We start from the raw sequence: 19478 nt of genomic DNA, 5'->3' as shown, positions 1-19478 counted from the left end.
TGCTCCCTTGCACACGATGTCACCGCGCCTGGTGCAAGGGCTTTCTGGTCTGCAGATCCCGCCATCTGGAAAGGCCTCAGCTCCGCTTTACTCCATCACTTCACCTCCAACCCCTTTCAAAATGCAGTTGAAAGCGTGTTTTCTCCCTTGGCCAACGCAGTTACTTTCTGCTCCTCGTTTAATTGCCCATTTGCGATGTCCAAGAAACATTTTCCAAAGCCTAACGGAAAATTAAAGGATCGGTAGAACAGCACCATTGTCATTGCCTTTGAGAATGCAGATTTCATTTCCTGCCTCCATCTGCCAGCCCCTCCTTCCATGCATCAAGAGAGAAAAACCTAGAGCATTTCAGACACTAAATCACATTGTTTGACTTCACAGTGTGGGCAGTTCAACTACACCTAGTTCCAGCTATTGAAATGAAGGCAACCTTCTCCAGCCCATGGGAACTGACCCCTTTATTGTCGCCGATGCCTGGGGAAGTTACGATGACATATGAGTATTACTGTCTATTATTCCTTTCCAGTATTATTTTGCTGAGACTGGAATTCCAAATTACAGGGAATGGGGGGTGGAGGAGGGGTGATGGCTCAGGGGATTCGTGATGGGATATAAAGACTCTCACCTCAGTCGAGAGGCCAAGGATTGGATGGGGATGGAGAATGAACCACTGTTTCACCTCCAGAGCCACCTCAGCCTGTTATGAGAGGGCTCTGTCTATACAGAGGTCATTAGTTCACTGGAAGGGTGCTAGTAGATGGTGCTCAAGCATATGAAGCATTCTTGATGGGTTTTGTTGGACCAATAAAGTTGGCCGTGATTGTGCATTGCAAATGGCTTCCTTTATGCAGCTCTTTACAACAGTTCTGCGAGGGAGCAGAGAAACCGCCGCCTGGCCCAGCAGGGGTTAAAGAAAACCAGTGGGTTCAGCTAGCCCTGCCCCACTATACCTGCAGCCAATGCCAGGCCTGCAGGGGGGAGACAAGAAGGGAGCCTGGCTCAGTTGGGGGGTGACTGGGGAGGTCTGTTTGCCTGCCTGAAGGGACGGATCAGCGACCTGACAGCCAGCGCAGCCACTTGAGGCAAGTAAGTCTTCCCCTGCCAAGGGGAGCCTGCAGATAAGTCCCAACTGGGGGGCAACTGGACTAGTGGGGCCACGCCCCAAACTAAAGAGACTTGTAGGAAGTAGCCCAGGGAAACTGGTCTTGACCCCCACACACAGCCCCTGCCAAAAGGAGACCCATCCCCTCTGTTTAGGGATTGAACTACACAGGGCCCTGGGCTGGGACCCAGTGGAGAGGGAGGGCCTGGGTCTCCCTACCACCCCCTTTGGCCTGACCAACCAATGATCTAGCCACTAGGCTGCCCAGCCATGAAAGGCCCTATCACAAGCTCTTAAACAAGCCCTGCATGGCAGCATGTGCCATACATCTGCTTGATTGCTGGTGAACCACCCGGCTGCCCCATCATACTCGGATGCCACAAAACCAAGGCAGATTATGAACAACCTAACTGCACTCTCCCCGCTCCCTGTTTGGAAAGAATTCCAATTTACAATCGCTTAACGAGCATCATCTGCCTTTGCAGTAGACCGGGGGATTGTCAGCTCCCTAATCTTTCATGGACATCCGTGCAAACTACCTCCATTAAATCTTGGAAGAAAGAACACCCTTCTTTAAACCCTGGAAGGAACTCCTGTCCAAAGCAACACTAGACTGTATAGGGATTATGCATCCCCGGGTCGGTCTGGTTTTGCAAAATGATTCCCTGCTCCTGTTGCAAAGTTGGCACACAATAAAGTGACTCCTGAATTCCTTTCGATGAATGAGTTCAGGGTCTTGTCACACACAACGTTATGTCACCTTCCTGGCTGCCGGCAGTAGCACATTCCTGCATCCTCCAACCCCCTTCAGACAATCCCTGCCTCTGCTGAAAATATTTATTTTGGCTGGTTCCTTGGAAGCCTCCCATTCTGGGGAGCCATGAGAGGGTAGACCCTTCAACTGTTGCGCCTGTCTCCACCCTAGTGCATTACTCAGACGAAGTCACACCAGCCAAAACCCCACCTTGCTGCATGGCTATTTTTTCCTTTGCAAAGTGGAGCTAATCCAGCTCAGAGCTGGATCAGTCAAACCTAAATCTCCTTAAAACAGAGGGCCAGCTTCTCCACTACACCCGGATAAACCCGGAGCAGTAAAAACAACAAGGAGTCTGGTTTTGTAGATACAGACGAACACGGCTACCCCCGGATACTTGATACCGGAGCAGTAAAGTGATTCTGGGTGAGAGCTGGGTGAGAAACGGTTTTCCCATCCTGTCCCATGAGCTTTCAAAACTTCCCCCATTCTGCACTGGGACAAAAGCCAAGAGTTTTCAAAAAAACAGTCACAAAAAGACAGGAAAAGAAAGACCCACCCCAGAATAACCTAGTGGTTACGGCACTCAGGGGATGTGGGAGACACAGGCTAGAGGGTCAGTCTCTTTCTCTCTGGCCCAATGGATATGTAAATTATTTATACAAAGTGGAACAGCTCCAACAGGGAAGACGGAGAGATGCCCGCCCACAGTAACCCACCGCTTGGCGATTGGAGCACTCACTCGGGTTGTATACCTGAGTACCCTTCCCCTGTGACTCACAATGAACTCAATGCACACTAATAAATGAGACCTCACACCATCCCTCTGATCCTTGCCTTCCAGAAGCAACATAGCCCAGGTTCATGTCTTTGATCCGAAGCAGGGACTTGCTCCTGGATCTCCCACATCCCGGGTAAGTGAGCTAACCACCAGCGCATTGGCTTTTTCTAAAAGAGCTGCTCTAGGAATTATTTCAGGGAAGTTCCACAGCCTGTGTTATGCAGGACATCAGACTACATGGTCACAGTGGTCCCTTCTGGCCTTGGAATCTAGCTATTCTGGGGGGTTTCTGTCTCGTTGTCTCTTTCTGATTTTGACCGGAAATTCTACCCCTGGATCTGAGAAGCCTGCCCAGTGAAATTTGTCAAAACCGCCCCTTTCCCGTGAAAAGTTATGGTTTTGACGCATCAGCATTTTCTGACCCCCTAGAGGAAAAAAAAAAAAAAAAAAGGTTGAAAAATTCCCAACCAGTTTCACTCTGGATTTACATCTGTGTAACCTAGATCAGAGCCTGACCTGTAAACTCAAAACAAAACCGGTCCACCACAAGAACCAAAAGAGGAGCCATTCCCCAGCTGGCCACACAGCCCAACACCAGAGAGGACTCGCTCCTCATCTGTTCAACCACTCCAACCAGAGCCTGCGAGATGTCTCACTTGCCATCACTGCTGCTAGCAGAGACCTCAGAACAACCCACCTGCCCCCAATGATGCTGCAAGGAACAACTGCCGAGAGGGGAATCTCAATGGCAGTTTCAAGGAGAAGCCTAGAAGTACCAGCAAGGAAGGATGATGGACTTGGGAGTGGGAAAGAGCACGGAACTGATGGGTTTTTTGGCAGGAAAAGAGAACTGGAATGATTCAGTTTGAGGGGAAAGAAGGGAAAACAAGGCTATTTTACCCAGGCAACGCTGTACTCAATACTGACTTAAGACAAAAAAATTTGAGGGAGCCCCTGGTTAAAATGTTGGCAGCATATCACTGCTCAGGGTGCTTTCAGAGCTCTACTCTCCTTCACAGCTATTCTACTTCTAGGGCACTAACCCTGAGGCATCTACGTGTATGGTACCTGAAATGAGTTTGGTTGACGGAAGTCCACAAGTGGACAGGCATTTATACTACTACAGCAACAACATCCCCCTCCCCAGTTAGACTGAACGGACCTGGATTTATTCTGTCCTGGGAGGTGGTTGTCCAGCTCAGGGTAGAGACCCTCTGGTGGGGTAACTTGCATTGCTGCTATCCGCGGTATATCTCTTCTGTAGCTAGACACCTTCACCCTACAGGATGTTGACTGCAATGGCCAACATCAGTGGGCATTGAGGGCGATCTGCACTTCCCAAGATGGGGCCAAAACAGTCTCAAGGGCTGTCTAGGTAGGTACTTCTATTCATCACTGTGGTATCTGAACACCTCACACTCATTAGTGTGTTTTACTTTCACCACATCCCTGTGAGGTAATGAGCCATTCTCTCATTTTTAAAGATGGAGAAGTGAGGCCTGGCATAGAGTCAGTGATTTGTGTAAGGTTACTCAGGAAGTATGTGGCTGAGCCAGGAACTGAACTGAGATCTCCAACATCTCAGCGCCATGCCCTGGCCCCTAGACCATCCTCTCTCTTAATGCAGGGGATTCCACCACTGCTACATTATTTAAAAATTCATGGTTTAAGGGAAAGTTTAGCATTTAAGACAAACTATTTACCCTCTCATGTAAACACACTAAACATTTCGATATAAGTCATATAATATTGTTTTAATTCTCTGGAACAGAGGAATTGCTAAGAAATGGGCATACTGAGGTCAGCAATTAAGCTGTTAAGGGCATGAGACCACAGAGAGCAGGAGAAAAACAGATCTAAATCCTGTTCCAAGCCAACAACTTGGGGTTGTGATGTTTACATCTTTGGTCATTTTAGTGCTCCCAGAACATGCACAGCCCAAGCAGCGTTAATTTAATTCATCCATGTGTGTCTTTCATAAAGTGTTTGAAATTCTGTTCATACAAGTCTGGGACCCAACAGCTCTTAGAGAAAACCCTCTGCCTCTTTCAGCTCAGTTCTAGCCATGAGCTAACTATCTGGAGAACCTTTCCATTTACAAATGCTTAAATATATAAATAAATATAAATATATAATATATATATATACACATACACACACATATGTGCACAGGCGCACACACCAGAAATGTGAGAAGCTTTTCAGAGACGCTTTCTCTGAACTCACAGTGGCACATCAGCAAAATCTCAGGTGGTTGAGTTCACGAGAGCAGCAAACTAAAGCTCTAAGATAAGAGTGTGGGGAGAGCCCCTAGTTAATGCTCACCATTTGGGTTAGTCACAGCACATCATTCCAGGCAGAACCTTCTGTTTCCCTTCGGTAGGTCCCATTTGACAGCCTTCCAAGCAGCAGGGTTTAGAAAACCTTCGTCAGCTCCCACCACGCAGTCAATCCAACCACATCTGGAAAGTCCAACTCAGCCCTGAACTCCCACTCTAATTTCTTGTGTTTTACACTTTGAATCAGTTGGTTACGTATGGAATCCTTAAACTCCACAGCCAGGTCCTTCTGCTTTGGGCATGGTGGAGACAGTTTCAATGATGTGCATCTAAAATATGTCTCTGCACCACACCCAAAAACCTTCCAGTACCCAGCAATGAATCAGTCCCTCTCTTGAATTTGCCTGGATCAGTTAGACCAGTCTGATAACCAAGACCACATCTAACCTTTAAGTAACATCTTTTCCCCAGATCTGACAGAGCAGCAATGACCCAGCAGCCTAGGTTTAGTGCAGCATCCACATGCCTCCACCCAACATCTGTATTTCAGAGCCCCTGATTTAGTTGGGGGTGGTTCAGCTTAGCTGCAGCCTCACACTTACACATGCCTTTGGTTCTCCCTTCTGCCCCTTTGTTTAGAAAATGCTTTATGCCGGAGGGTTGTGGTCCGACTGTGGGCACCTCTAGCTGCAGCCAATCAGTATGCAGCGCCTTGTTTTAATTCAACAATGCTTCATTGAAATACAGTCTCCCATCCTTGTGCGTCTTGCACGTTCTTCTCAGCACTGGACGCCCTTGGAGGAATAGTTACATCGGGGAGAGGAGATACTCCCTTGAACAGCAAGCGAGCAGCACACTGCTGATAAGTGAATCGCTGTGTGTGCCCATTGTCTTCTAAATACAAGCCCTGAACCCTGACATAGTCATCAGATCCACTGTGGATTTTATTCTACAGTACAGACAGCTGTAAGATTTCACAGCTGAGGAGCACTCTCTGTGTCCTGAATGCCACTGTTCAGACAACATAATGGATTATGTCAATTTGCATGATACATCACAGCATGGGACGACGCAAAGCTGAAATTCCTCTGCCCATAATAATTATTTCAGGGATAAAGAGGTTCACTTTCTTTTCAGGGGACTAGGTGTTAGAGTGACAGTCCTGGAAAATGACAGCCACCATTTATCCGCTGGTCAGGTACCCCTCAAGCAACAACAATGTTGGATTGCCCACATTGTCCTCCCAATGTGCCTCAGCCTGCAGCTCATGGGAGGAAAGGAGAGTAGAGTCGTCAGGCCTATTCAATCCTTGGCCAACAAAGGAGCTGATTGGTTCAACTGCGCTGGTGGTTTCAGCGATGCTTGTCCATTAGGAAATGAAATGAAGCTATCAGACTCATTTCACATCAACCAAGGATCCGTCACTGGATGGATCATTAACATCCTGAGCTGGATTCTAACCCAGGCCCTAGAAAAGTGCTATAACCTGGCAGCCATGACGAATGATGCTTATCCCCTCTATAGACTTTTTCTCCCCCGGATCTTAAAGCACTCTACAGATGTGGGCAAACTCTGTGTCACCCCGCACTGTGCAGATGGGGAAGCTGTGACATTGAGAGGTGAAGTGACTTGCTCAGTTCACACAAAAAGGAGGTGGCAGAATTGGGAACTGGTGTATATAGCCTGGTATTCTATGTACCACAGCACATTGCCTTCCTAGAGATCACATGCAGGTGGGCCCAGACAGTGGCAGACAGCCTGTGGAAAGTCATGTTGATGATGGGTACATGAGCCCTGTGGACTAAAGCAGAGGCAGGAGCCGTTTCTGCAGACAGCTTCGGTACCTGTGGGGGTAGTAAGGCTACATAGAGCTGACAAGGCCTTGCTCCCATGAGGGAAACCTCATGCACTTTTCCAACCTCTCTGGCCCTGTGGCTGGTTCTTGCTACACTGACCTACAGTGCAATGCTATTTAAGTAAGACATGAGTTCAAGAAGGATGGTTAAGGCATGGGACAGGTACCCAGGAGAGCTGGGTTCAAGCTCTGGTTCTGCCACCGGCTTCCTGTCTGACCTTGGGCAGCTCACTTCATCTCTCTGCGCCTCAAGTCTCCTTTTTTTCCCCCCTGGCTTATCTATTTAGACTGGAAACTCTGCAGAGCAGGCACTGTCTGTACAGCGCCTAGCACAACGGGGCCTAGATTTTAGTGGGGGCCTCAAGGCGCTACTCTAATAGAAATAGCAATAACTGGAAAACAAACCATTTCGCTGTTGAAGGCTGTGGATGCTATGGCGATGAGTGGAATCATGTAGATTAGCCAGACAAATGAGTCACAAACCTCCCATGCCAATTAGTGCCCGAGCACGACGGCACATTGACCAGCACATCCTCCACACCCTCAGAACGGAGGGGGCTCAGTTCAGTGATTTGTAAGCACTTCAGGGGGGAAAATAACAGTTGCAGCAGAAAGGAAATTGGACCTTGAACATGTGCAGCGGACTGGGTTAACTAGCTCTGTCTGCAGTGTGCTGAGGAAATGGCTGGGCAGAACAAGCAGTAGCATTGTCCTGGACAGGAAAGAGATGACAATAAAAGTGTGTCTGAGAGGGGTCTGTTTAAATTCAGATTTGATCAGGCATCAGTGTTCTGAAATGTAGACTCTTCTGGTAGCTTTGGAAAAACACCTAAGCCCAACTGAAGTCAATGGAAAGTCTCTTTGGACTTCAGTGGGCATTAGATCAGGTCTTTATTGCCTCTGGTTGTTTAGAAGATGCTTTTCCCTCCTTTCATCTGAAGTAGATGCTTGTAAAACTCAGAACTAAGCAAAGGTTGACATGGATTTTAAGAATAACACAGTCAAAAGTTTTGTTGTTGTTGTTTTTTAAATCTACCCTCAGGCCTTATGTAAAAGTCCCTCAGTTCTAACGGTCTCAAGCAACAGATTAAAACCTGACTGTTCAAGTTTAATCATATATATTAGTGCCTAGATACTATGGCGATGAGTGCAGTGAAAATGCATATAACTTCATCTAATTTCTCATCTATATTATATATGCATTAGAATTTTAGACTTGGGGTTCTGGCAACAAGGACTTCCCCAAGGACCTTAATTGTTGTGTCAGGATCCACAACAGAATTAGGAGAATACTGGGAAAAAAGCGTCTGTGAACATTTGTTCAAATAAAAACCAGGGGCCAGATCTGCAGCTGGTATAAATTGGCAGAGCTCCATAGGCATTATGCTGCTTCACATCATCAGAGGAACTAGCCCCAAGAACTCATTTTGGAAGGATGTGATATCCCCTTTTATGAGTTTTCCATGGCAAGTAATTTTTTTGGTTCAGCGTTCGCATTGGAAGCGCTCGGCAGCCCACATGGAAATCTCTCCTTTTTCCTTCTCCCATTGGTAAAAGTTTCAGTCGTCCAATCTGGGAGAAAAAAAATACCAACTGACACCGGTGGTCAATTACACACTGCAAAGAGCCAGCAGTCAAAGGGAATAGATCAACGTGTATGGCGAGATGCATGTTGGGCTGAAAAATTCCAAAGGAGCAAGAAAATAATGAAAATCACAGCCTGTCCGAGGGTAATTTACGAACAGAAAAAAGAGCTAAATTCATTGAGGGCCAGATTTACAAGTGTAAGAACAATGGGAGACGCTGAGTGCTGGTTGCTGAAAATCAGGTAAGTTCATTTAATGGGTAACAGAGTCAGGGGCTCTTGAAAATCCGTCCACTTATATATGTACCTACATGGGCGCTCTTGGGAGCAGAGTTATTTTGAACATCTGGCCTTGAATACATTATTCAGTAGTCCAGCTCTCCTAAAATTAAGATGTGGTCGGTCTAATAGAGACCCAGTCTGGCTGGCTAGCTATTGCCTGGGTTTTCCGTCTTTCTGAAAACCACCTCAGAAAGCATGTTCTAAAAGTACATTTGGTGGCTTGCAGAATTATAAAGCACAGTTGCCATGTCATTAAAAATGCCCCTTTCCCTCCATGACTCACCCCAGCCCTGTTAAATTGGATTCACTGAAGTCGCTTTGCACAAGGGAAGTTTTTTAACCGTGCTCCTCTTTTTAGGGGAAGACAGTGCCCCATCTAGTGGTAACTTGGGGTTAAATGAGAATAAAGCCTTCGCTCTGGCACTCTGGAACAGCACACATCTACCTAGGAGTCTAGGGCTCCTTTGCTTCCCTTTGTTTGGGCAGCGGTGTCATTTTACTTCCTCACTGCTCTAGGCTGGTTTTGATCCACAGTGAGTGAAGAGCCCATTTCTGCATCCCGGAATGGACATTGGAGAGTCGAATCACACCCCTGCCATCCGTCTCTGGTCAGAGCAGAACCTGCAGCTCCCTCGTGCTTTTTATGTTTTGTTCAGCTAGCGGGTGATTTTGTGAGTTTGCCAGAAGAGTTAAGACTCTTTGCATATCTCACCCCAGCGCCTGCTGTTATAAAGTCTGTGAGATTAGTGGAGACTCCTTGGAGTGGGGGCAGACAATTGATCATCTTTTACATTACACCTCTACCCCGATAGAACGCGACCTGATATAACACGAATTCGGATATAACGCGGTAAAGCAGCGCTCCGGGGGGGCCGGGGCTGCACACTCCGATGGATCAAAGCAAGTTCGATAGAACGCGGTTTCACCTATAACGCGATAAGATTTTTTGGCTCCCGAGGACAGCGTTATATCGAGGTAGAGGTGTACTGTAAACTCGCTCCAGGTGCAACTTCACCCTTCCCTCTTCCAGATGTCACCAGCCTCCAATGAGCGAGGCAGCGTCCGTAGACTTAGCCGGCCAATTGGTCAGTAAGGGCCTGAGATCCATGGGCGAGTCTTTCAATTTACTTCACTGAGTGCCGGACTGAGACCCACGGGCATGAGGGCCCCGAGTGACTTCCTGGATGGCTAAGGGTGCAGCTGCCATCTCGTGTCTTCCTCAGGAGGCGCTCAGCGCCAGGCTGAATCAGGCACTGCTGGAGCCATCGCAAAGTTTTAGGTTTACCCCTAAGTGTCCCGTTGGAAATTATGAAGGACACAAAATATTTAGAGCTGGTTGAAATTTTTCAAATTCCAGGAGAAAAATATTCCTGAAAATGTTCCCCAGTTCCCCATCTAACCTCTCCAGCAGCTCCAACAACATTAAACCAGATGCTAATTTATTTCCCAGGGCAGAACAATTATCCTAGGACTATCCACCGAGGGTCAAATCCTCATGGGGTGAGCCCCTGTAACTCCCATTGGTTTTAAGTGGCTATTGCAGGGGCTCCCTGGGGTCCAATGGGAATTTTGCCATCGACTTTAATGGGGCCAGGATTTCGACTTGTTCTGCGTAGCACGTTGTGTGCCTGTGGATGGGGATAGCTGTGCTGCCTTGTACACCCTGGGAGCTGGACTTTACGACACAGGGTGCTGTTGGCATCCGCCATCACCTAATGCAGCGTCTATGCAGGCTGCTGTGGGACCCACATCACATGGCTCCATGCCCAAGTGTAACAGCGACAGACCCCGGTCGTCGGCGGGCAGGATCGAACATAAGAACATAAGAATAGTCATACTGGGTCAGACCAAAGGTCCATCTAGCCCAGTATCCTGTCTTCCGACAGTGGCCAATGTCAGGTGCCCCAGAGGGAGTGAACCTAACAGGTAATGATCAAGTGATCTCTCTCCTGCCATCCATCTCCACCCTCTGACAAACAGAGGCTAGGGACACCATTCCTTACCCATCCTGGCTAATAGCCATTAATGGACTTAACCTCCATGAATTTATCTAGTTCTCTTTTAAACCCTGGTATAGTCTTAGCCTTCACAACCTCCTCAGGCAAGGAGTTCCACAGGTTGACTGGGCGCTGTGTGAAGAAGAACTTCCTTTTATTTGTTTTAAACCTGCTGCCCATTAATTTCATTTGGTGGCCCCTAGTTCTCATATTATGGGAACAAGTAAATAACTTTTCCTTATTTACTTTCTCCACATCTGGGACCTCTGTAGCTAATGCATGAGCTAAAAGCCATAGGGCCCTTAGCTAAGGCTGTAGAGCAGACCAACTGACATATATATATATATATAGAGAGAGAGAGAGAGAGAGATCTCTCTCTCTCAGAACACCACACCCAGGGGGTGTATGGGTTACACATGCAGGGCCCCCACAGCCCCCTGTCAAACAGCTGACAGATCCACTCATAATAGTTCCCTCTCCCAGCTAAACAGCCAAAAGCTCCCCTAAGGGCTCTTGGCAAAGGGCTGACAGCTCTCTCGGGGCATGTCTGAAACCCACAGCTGGCCCATGCCAGCTGACTTGGGCTCACGGAGCTCGGGCTAAGGGGTTGTTTAACTTGCTACAGGTGTTCGGGCTCAGACTAGAGCCCAGACTCTAGGACCCTGCGAGGTGGGAGGGTCCCAGAGTTTGTGCCGCAGCCAGAGCCCGAACGTCTACACTGCAATTAAACAGCCCCGCGAGCCCAAGTCAGCTGGCACGGGCCAGACGCGGGTGTCTAATTGCAGTGTAGACGTAACCTCAGAGCCCTGCGGTCACCCAACCCTGCTCAGTCTCTGGTCCTCTCCTGGCTGCTTGTCCTCTGGTTTGGGTAGTGGCATCACAAGCCAGGTGCCAAGCCATGAGTCTTCTCTGACCAGTCCCTATGCCCTCTTTGCTTGTATTCCTGGCATGCCAGCTGGGTGGTTTCTTTGCACTCACTTGGCAATAGAGGGGTGTCAGTGACATGCAGAAGCTTGGGGGGAGGGCTGTCCATGTGGGGCAGGTCAGACAGGGCCCTGCATTGGAATGGAAGGAGCAATTGTAGCTTGCATAGTGCCCCAGGGCACAGCCCGAGACAGTGACCAACCTCTTCATCTCCTCCCATGTGCCTTCTTCCATACTGCTCCCCAGGACTGACTCACTCTGCTGTGGCCCCTTGCTAGGCCCTGCTACTCCCTCCTAACCACCCCCCAGCATTTAAATTACACGTCCTCACCGGTGGGTGTAAGTTGCAACTCCATTTAGACTGCAGCAGCAACTCTGGGAAATGTTTGTGTTTTTCCCCCCCACCAAGCTCCCAGCTCCACAAAGCACTTAAGTGTAGGCTTAGTTTTAAGCGCATGCTTAAGGCCATCTCTATTCAGCACAGCTCATAAGCATGCGCTTAAGCCCTGAATAGGGAGGGATTCAAACAGGTACTTAAATAAGCACAAACAGCGAGGGTGATTAACCATTGAACTGACTACCAAGGGAAGTGGTGGCTTCTCCATCTCTTGTTGCCTTCAGATCGAGACTGGATGCCATGCTGGGAGATATAATTTGTTGAAACACAAGTTATTGGGCTCGACACAGGAGTAACTGGATCCAACTCTCTGGTCTGTGTTATGCAGGAGGACAGACTAGAGGTTCTAATGGTCCCTGCTGTCCCTCAGAGCTATGAATCTGTTTACGTAAGTGCTGGGCTGAATCAAGGCCCATGTCAGCCGAGCTTCAGACTATAACCTTCAAGCATCACAATCATGGCACTTCACTTCACCAGAGTACTGCCTTCTTCGTCTTCAAAAGCGCTTTACGAACGTCTAAGAAAGGCTACAGCACCTGTGAGGCAGACACCTCTCACTATACTCCTTTTGCCAGCTGCTCGGCTCAAGACCGAGCATTGTAAGATAGGACCTGAGATCTCCACGGGCAACCCCTCCACGTTAAAGAGGACAGCTGCCATCTGGCTCCACTTCATGCAAATGGTATGCGGGCCTCAGGCTCCTGGCAGGTTGCCACGGCAGGAATCTGCAGGGCAAAGTTTGGGCTGCAGTGAAATGGGCCGGCTGCCTGTTCTCAAGACGTGGCACGAAGCTAATATGGGATTTAAGATCTGGAGTAGTGTGTCACCGAAGTGTTCCGGAAAGAATGCCTCAGGGCTTCCAAGGTTATAATGGCCAGGAAGGAGGTGGATTATTCACTCGGATTGTTTGGGAGCAGTGAAAGGAGGAGGAGAAATGCCTAAACATGGAAAGAATCCAGATTCACTCTATGGAAATACCTACGCGCTCTCATTGCTCAGACACCGGCAGAGATTACTAAGGTTCAAAAAATATGGAAACGAACCAGGGAAATGCACTGCAAGATGCAGGACGCCTGGCTCTCTGGAGGACCCAAGAAGTCATTTCTGGCAACTACAATCTCTCTGGACTCGATGCAAATCCAGCTTCTGGCCCTAATGTACATATGCATGCACCTCCCATCAGGCCAGAGTTGCCTTTGGGGCATATGTCTAAGACAACGATATGGTCCACATTTAGATTTCTCTCATTTTCCCCTTAAAGTGAATACATAGCACTGGAGAGAGATGCTGGACTGATGGCCCTGGGGCGTGGAGATTATGGACAGAACCAGAGATAGCAGTGTAATTTTCACCCCTGATGCCCTTCCAAAGTGTCTCAACTCTGACCTGCATGGATCCTCTCTCGGGTAGTCTAGGCTCAGTCAGGATGGGAGGGGAGACACTTAACGCTAGCTGTGGAAGTGCTCATTACACTCGGATTGCGAGGGGCTCAGACACTACATTAATAGGGGCCACCTACACACCTATAAGCATCTGCAACTTCTACTTTACTTTTCTTCACGTCACCGCCCTGTGCCTCCATTTCCCCATCTATAAATGAAGATAACAATATCTAACTCCACTATAACATGCTCCGAGATCTACTGAAGAAAAGGGCTATGTAAAAAACTAGTATAATCAATAAAAAAAAACCTTATGGAAAAGGTATTTTTTTCTATTACATTCTATAGGTCTTTTCCATGACGGTTAATGCAACGAGTTCGAAAGTGGTATCTCCTACTGTAAGAAGTTGCACGAGCTCTGATCTCCAAGACCTGCACAGAGCCAGAGGGTTTGAGATAGCTACTCGTCTGTCAGAAACTGAATAGAGGTCCATCATCTCATTGAACTGTAGTCAATGAACACCCTTTGGCTGGAGACAGACTTCAATTACTGCCAACGTGAGCTGGGTCTGCACCAGTGACCTAGAGATTAATTAAATGCTTTGTAAACCCACAATTTGTCTCCCTGAGCAATTCACTCCCTTATGCAGTGCCCCGTTTAACGGTGATCACATATTACAAGGAAAGAAGCACATGATACCTGTTCTGTGCACAACAGGACTGCACTACTTCTTTAAATGTAGGTTGCTAGTATCTGATCCAAAGCTCATTAAACTCCTGGATCAGGTCCCTAATACACAACTGAAAAGTCACATCATTCCTTTCAAAGACAATGTCTGCTAATAAAACTTCCTTTAAGGAAAGGAATCCTTTAATTGGCATGTAACTAATAGGGTTCTATAGAAATGTAATAGGGTCTATAGAATCAACTCTAAACTCCTATAGAATTGAACAGAGAATGAAAAATATAATAAAGAATGAGATTCCTTCTATAGATTTTGGGAGCCATCCTAAAGAATCCTATAGCCAGGGTAGAATTTTCTTTGAATCCCATACAATGGTTTTTAAAAAGGAGGCAATGTGATCTAGTGGGTAGAGCACTGGACCGGGACTCAGGAGATCTGGGGTGTATTCCTGATTCTGCCACTAGCCTGCTGGGTGACTTGGACAAGTCACATCACTGCCCTGTGCCTCAGTTTCCCCATGTGTAAATGGGGATAACAATACGTAATTCCACCACAAAGTGCTTTGACATCTACTGATGAAAAATGCTATATAAAAACTATTATTAATAAAAGAAACCTTTTGCAAAAAGGTATTATTTTCTATTAAATTCTATAGATCTTTTCCATGAGGGTTAGAGGAACAAACTAGGAAGTGGTATCTCCTACTGTAACACATTGCATGAGCTCTGATCTCTGGATTCTTTACAGATGACCGTTTCTAACGCACATTCCTTACTGCTTAAAAATGCAAAGCGTAAGCTGAGTCCCACGAGGAAAAAAATTCATGACTGAAGGGAAAAAAAAGCACTGTAGCTTTAGGAAATGTCACGGTTACCACTCCATAAACCTGGCCATCTTCGGGCTGAGTTTTTCCACCATCTCACATTAGAGAGGACAACACGGGACACTTGCGGGAAGCACGGGCTTATTTTACTTTATGATATGCATGTTTGTATATGTGCATGCTTACCACCTCTCCAGAGAGCGAACGGACCTAGCACCCAAAGGCACAGATGGGGCGGATTCCAAGGGGCTGTTTTTGAGAGTTGCTCACCATTCAGAGTTCTCACCGCTTTGTGACTGCTCAACAATCTCAAGATCAGGCCCTAAATACATTCATTGGTCCTGATCTCACGTTGGATGAATGTGGGTCACCCCCTGTGTCTGGATACAGCCCCAGTGAAGTCAGTGGGGCAGATGTGCAGGTGGTGTAACTCAGCGCAACTCCACGGAGTTACACTAGTTCATACACCAGCTGGGGAACTGGCCCATTGCTTTCAATGGGGCTCAGAATGGGGAAAAGGATCCACTCATGGATCCAACTCCAGGATCTGGGACTGATTCTGACCTCCGCTGCGTTTTGCCTCAGCGCAGCTCAATTCAAATGAGTTTCCTCTGCCATACCCTACTGCGAGGGAGAGGACACGTTTGTGAGCAATCACACTCACTGGGGCACTTTGATTCCCGCCCCCACATTGATTGTAAAGTGCAGAATTCTTAAAAATATCCCACCAGGGGGAATGAAATCCACAGGGGTTTCCGGGTGGGCTTTGTGCCATGGAGCAACACTAGGTCACATGGCCTGCTGTGTCTCACCGTTTCCACAGGAGAGCCTCTTTAAACAGGTCCGCTTGCTAATGGTCGTTCTGATGGCCTGAGGCTCCAGAACCTCCCGACCTCTAATCACAGCTCCAAACACGGACACCCGTGGGCAAAACGGGGGCCCACTGAAGGCAGCGGCGGTGGTGGGTCCTCCGCAGTGGGAGGCGGAGGAGGCCGGAGCGGGGGGCACCATAACTGCACTGTGACAGAGCTGGAGGGTCCAAGGAGCCAGCGGTGAGGCACAAAGCTTCTGCATGGTGGAGCTGCAAGGTCTGCACAGAACCAAGGCCGCCCAAAGGGGGAGGGGGAAGTGGGGCAATTTGCCCCAGGCCCTGAGCCCCACAGGGGCCCCCACGAGAATATAGTATTCTATGGTACTGCAACTTTTTTTTTATGGAAGGGGCCCCCAAAATTGCTTTGCCCCAGGCCCCCTGAATCCTCTGGGCGGCCCTGCACAGAACACGGGGAGAGATCCCCAGGGTTTAGACGCTGAACCGCCAGCTTCATCCATGGTGTGGGAGACAGCAAAGGTCTGATGGAAGGATCCAAAGGCCCTCCTTGCAGGGTCCTCCAGGCCCAGCAGCTGCAAGTGGATTTTCCCTCCAGCTCATCCACTTTCCCTCTCAACTCACTTCCCCCTGAATAAACCTCTTCCCCACCCCCACCACTGTCTGCACCTCTGACATCCCCTCTCCCACTGAGCTCTGTCGCTGCATTCTGTGGTGCACACACACACTGCTCTGGGATACCAGCTCCACACGACACTCCCAGCAGAAATGGGGTGTGCAGAGGGCTGGCCGGCCGAGGGCGTCTGAAAGATGTTACACAGCACACCCTGGGGTAAATCAGCATCGCGCCACGGAAGTCAGTGGAGCAATGTCGATTTACACCAGCTGTGCATCTGGCCCATTGTCTTTAAGGCCACATTGGAGGGATCTGTCCACCACTTTCAAACACAGGAATGGGCAGTTTTCGGGGGCTGCTTCTTTCAAGCCGCCCAGTCACAGCTGCACTTTGTTATCTCACAGGACCCACAAGGAGCAGCTCTTTGTACAGGAAGAGGTGAAATTGTGCAGAGCAGCCACCACATGAATCATGTTATTCAAGGAGGAAAACAAGCTGCTTCCTTAAACAGTCATGTAGGCTTCCCTGCCAGGGACAATTACAGGCTCTAGTTCAGCAAAATACTTAAGGACATGCTTAACTTTTATAATAAATAATACTACCTAGCTCGGTTTGCCCATGGCTCTCCAGGTGCTTTACAAAGGACAGTTGTATCATTAGCCCCATTTTACAGATGGGGAAACTGAGGCACAGAACAGTGCAGTGACTTGCCCAGGGTCAGCCAGCGGGGCAGTAGCAGAACTGGGAATAGAGCCCAGGTTCTCTGAATTCCAGGCCAGTGCTCTGTCCACCAGACCCCCCCTGTGCTTAAGTCCCAAGGACTTAAAAGTCAAGCAGATGCTTACGTGTTTTGCTGCACAGGGATGGGCTGCTTGAATGGAGGCAGCAGAGGACGCCAATGACTCAGGACGTTCGGCCTCACAAGGATCAGCAGAAAACTCCTCTAAGGCCCCGTCTGCACGGAGACACTCGGGAAAGTTACGGTGATTCAAAGTGTGCTGGACTCCAGGTGGATGATCTCATTCAAGAGACAGATGGCCTTATCTCAGTATAACTTAATTTGAACTCTCCCCACTCCAATCCCAGTGGGCAGCCCCTGGCTCAACAGCATGCAGGGGGCACCGGGCCCCTTGGTAGCTTCTCAGAGTCTCCTCCCACCCCTCCCAGCAGGGCTAAAAGCCAGTTCTCTCCCCCTTTCCCAGCAACACGGGGCGCTCTGCTCCTCAGACGGAAGCATTTCAAACCCAACAAGCTGTTACCAGCTAGCAGAAAAAGACCTTTGAAAGCTAAGTGCTTCCAGATGCAACTTAGTCATTTCTAGGTGCGGAAATCTAACGTTACAGAGCTGCGGGGGCCTCCTCCCGGGACTATTCTATTAACGGGCAATTCTGCAGAGAAAGGGTGCTTTCTGGCTGCCTTGCCTCCTGTTTGGTAATAGTCCAGAATTAACTGATCCGGGCTCCCTACCACTCCTGCGGCTTCTTTGTCCCTTGTAGGGTGACCAGATAGCAAGTATGAAAAATCGGGACAAGGGGTGGGGGGTAAAAGGCGCCTTTATAAAACAGAGCCTCGAATATTGAGACTGTCCCTGTAAAATCGGGACATCTGGTCACCCTAGTCCCTTGCAATCAGCGAAGTCACAATCTGCAGATTGTGGGGTCGTGACTGGGGGTCGTGACTTCTAGCAGGGAACATGTACCAGGCCCAGGGCCTGATCCAAACCCCCTTGAAGTCAATAGGAGTCTTTCCATTGGCTTCAGAAAACGCCAGATCAGACCCCTAACCCTCAAGGGCTATGGGAGTCGGGGGCACTCAGCCCTTGCACCCACTATGCAGCAAAGAAATGGGCCACGTGTCTCATGCCCTGCACCTTGTGGAGTTGATTATACCAGGGTGAATTGCGTATAAAATGCTACCAAATTGGAATGGTTGCATTTTGCACTGGTGTAATTGATGGCACGAGGTGCAGAGCAATCAAGAATTGGGCCCTCTGTTCCCACGCAGACGTCCCGACAAGAGAGAAAAGGAAGTAGAATAAAGACAGAAGATAGGAGATGTCTGAGCACTGACAGAGCTGGCTCAAGAGGGGGATAATTTTCAAAGCTCCTGCACAGGAATCAGCAGCACTTTCAGGCTAAAAGCAGCTTAGGAAAAGAAAATCAACATACGGAGAATTCTTGGACTCAGCGCTCTGCAAAACCGTCCCATCCTTCTTGGCTTTGGTATCTTCGTTCCCAGCAGGGAAAGAATCACACACTTTCCCGCTTCACGGACTCTGCTGGCCAGGGAACTTAGACAGGAACAGCCGGCAAAGGTAGATCTTCAAACTGTTTCTTTTCCTCCCCTCCTTCAAATCAATCTCTCTTCCCGCTGCAGAAGCCTGGAGACTAACGCTGAAGCTTGGCTGGGGAAAGCTTCCTGATAGAGATGGTCCCTCCAATGGGAGCGGGGCATGGGAAGGCTGACTCATGGACTGAGTAAACACCAAGAAGACGTGCTGCAGATTCCTTTCCACTGGGGATACAAAGGGTTCTTTTTTCCTTTGCCAATTCCCCCCAAGAGTTATATTCTGGTCTGAAATTCACCCAGAAAAATGACAATGTGATGACTCCAATTACAGCACAGAGCCCTCTGTACCTCAGAAAAAATCAGGCCACTTATCTAGATGTCGAACTAAGGATGTAGGGCCAAGTTATTAAAAAAAAAAAAAATCAGGGACCTGAAGTTAGGCTCCTAAATGAATATTCACGCACCTAACTAAGGGCCCTAATTTTCCAGAGTGCTCAGTGCACAGCAGCTCCTGTTGGGCAGGAACCGGATTTTTCATTTGTGGAGGGATTTCACTATTTTGAAATTTCTTCCATTCTGGAATGAAAACAAAAAACATCAACATTTTCCGTGAACCAAAATTCCACACCCACAAAAAAAAGTTGTATTTTGGGTCCATCCAGATGTCTTCATTCTGATTTGACACTGGTGTTGTTTTACACCGCCCGATGGCAAGTGAGAAATCGAAATGAAAAGCCATTTAGCGAGGGGAAAATCGAAACGGCCCCGTTCTTAAAAGGGCAAAATGGAACCTAGCGCCCCGATTGAAAGGTTGGTTTTCATTTCCAAACACGTCACGGTCAAAGGCGACACGTTTCTGTGAAACTTTTCACTTTTACCCAATCGGCATTTTCCGATGGA

General features: G+C 48.3%; 1 protein-coding gene across 1 annotated transcript in view; it reads right to left on the bottom strand.

Annotated features, from left to right (window-relative positions):
* Nucleotides 1–18654, bottom strand: part of GJC2 (gap junction protein gamma 2) — a 60957-nt gene extending 42303 nt beyond the window's left edge. Inside the window, exon 1 of the mRNA XM_024208271.3 lies at nucleotides 18458–18654. The gene's annotated coding sequence lies outside the window, so the exon portion shown is untranslated. The remainder of the gene's footprint in view (nucleotides 1–18457) is intronic.
* Between the last annotated feature and the right edge of the window lie 824 nt (nucleotides 18655–19478).

The sequence above is a fragment of the Terrapene carolina genome, unplaced genomic scaffold (assembly GCF_002925995.2).
Source record: "Terrapene carolina triunguis isolate 2854851 unplaced genomic scaffold, T_m_triunguis-2.0 Scaffold111, whole genome shotgun sequence".
Taxonomy (NCBI): Eukaryota; Metazoa; Chordata; order Testudines; family Emydidae; genus Terrapene; species Terrapene triunguis.
This window is presented reverse-complemented; position numbering and strand designations above follow the sequence as displayed.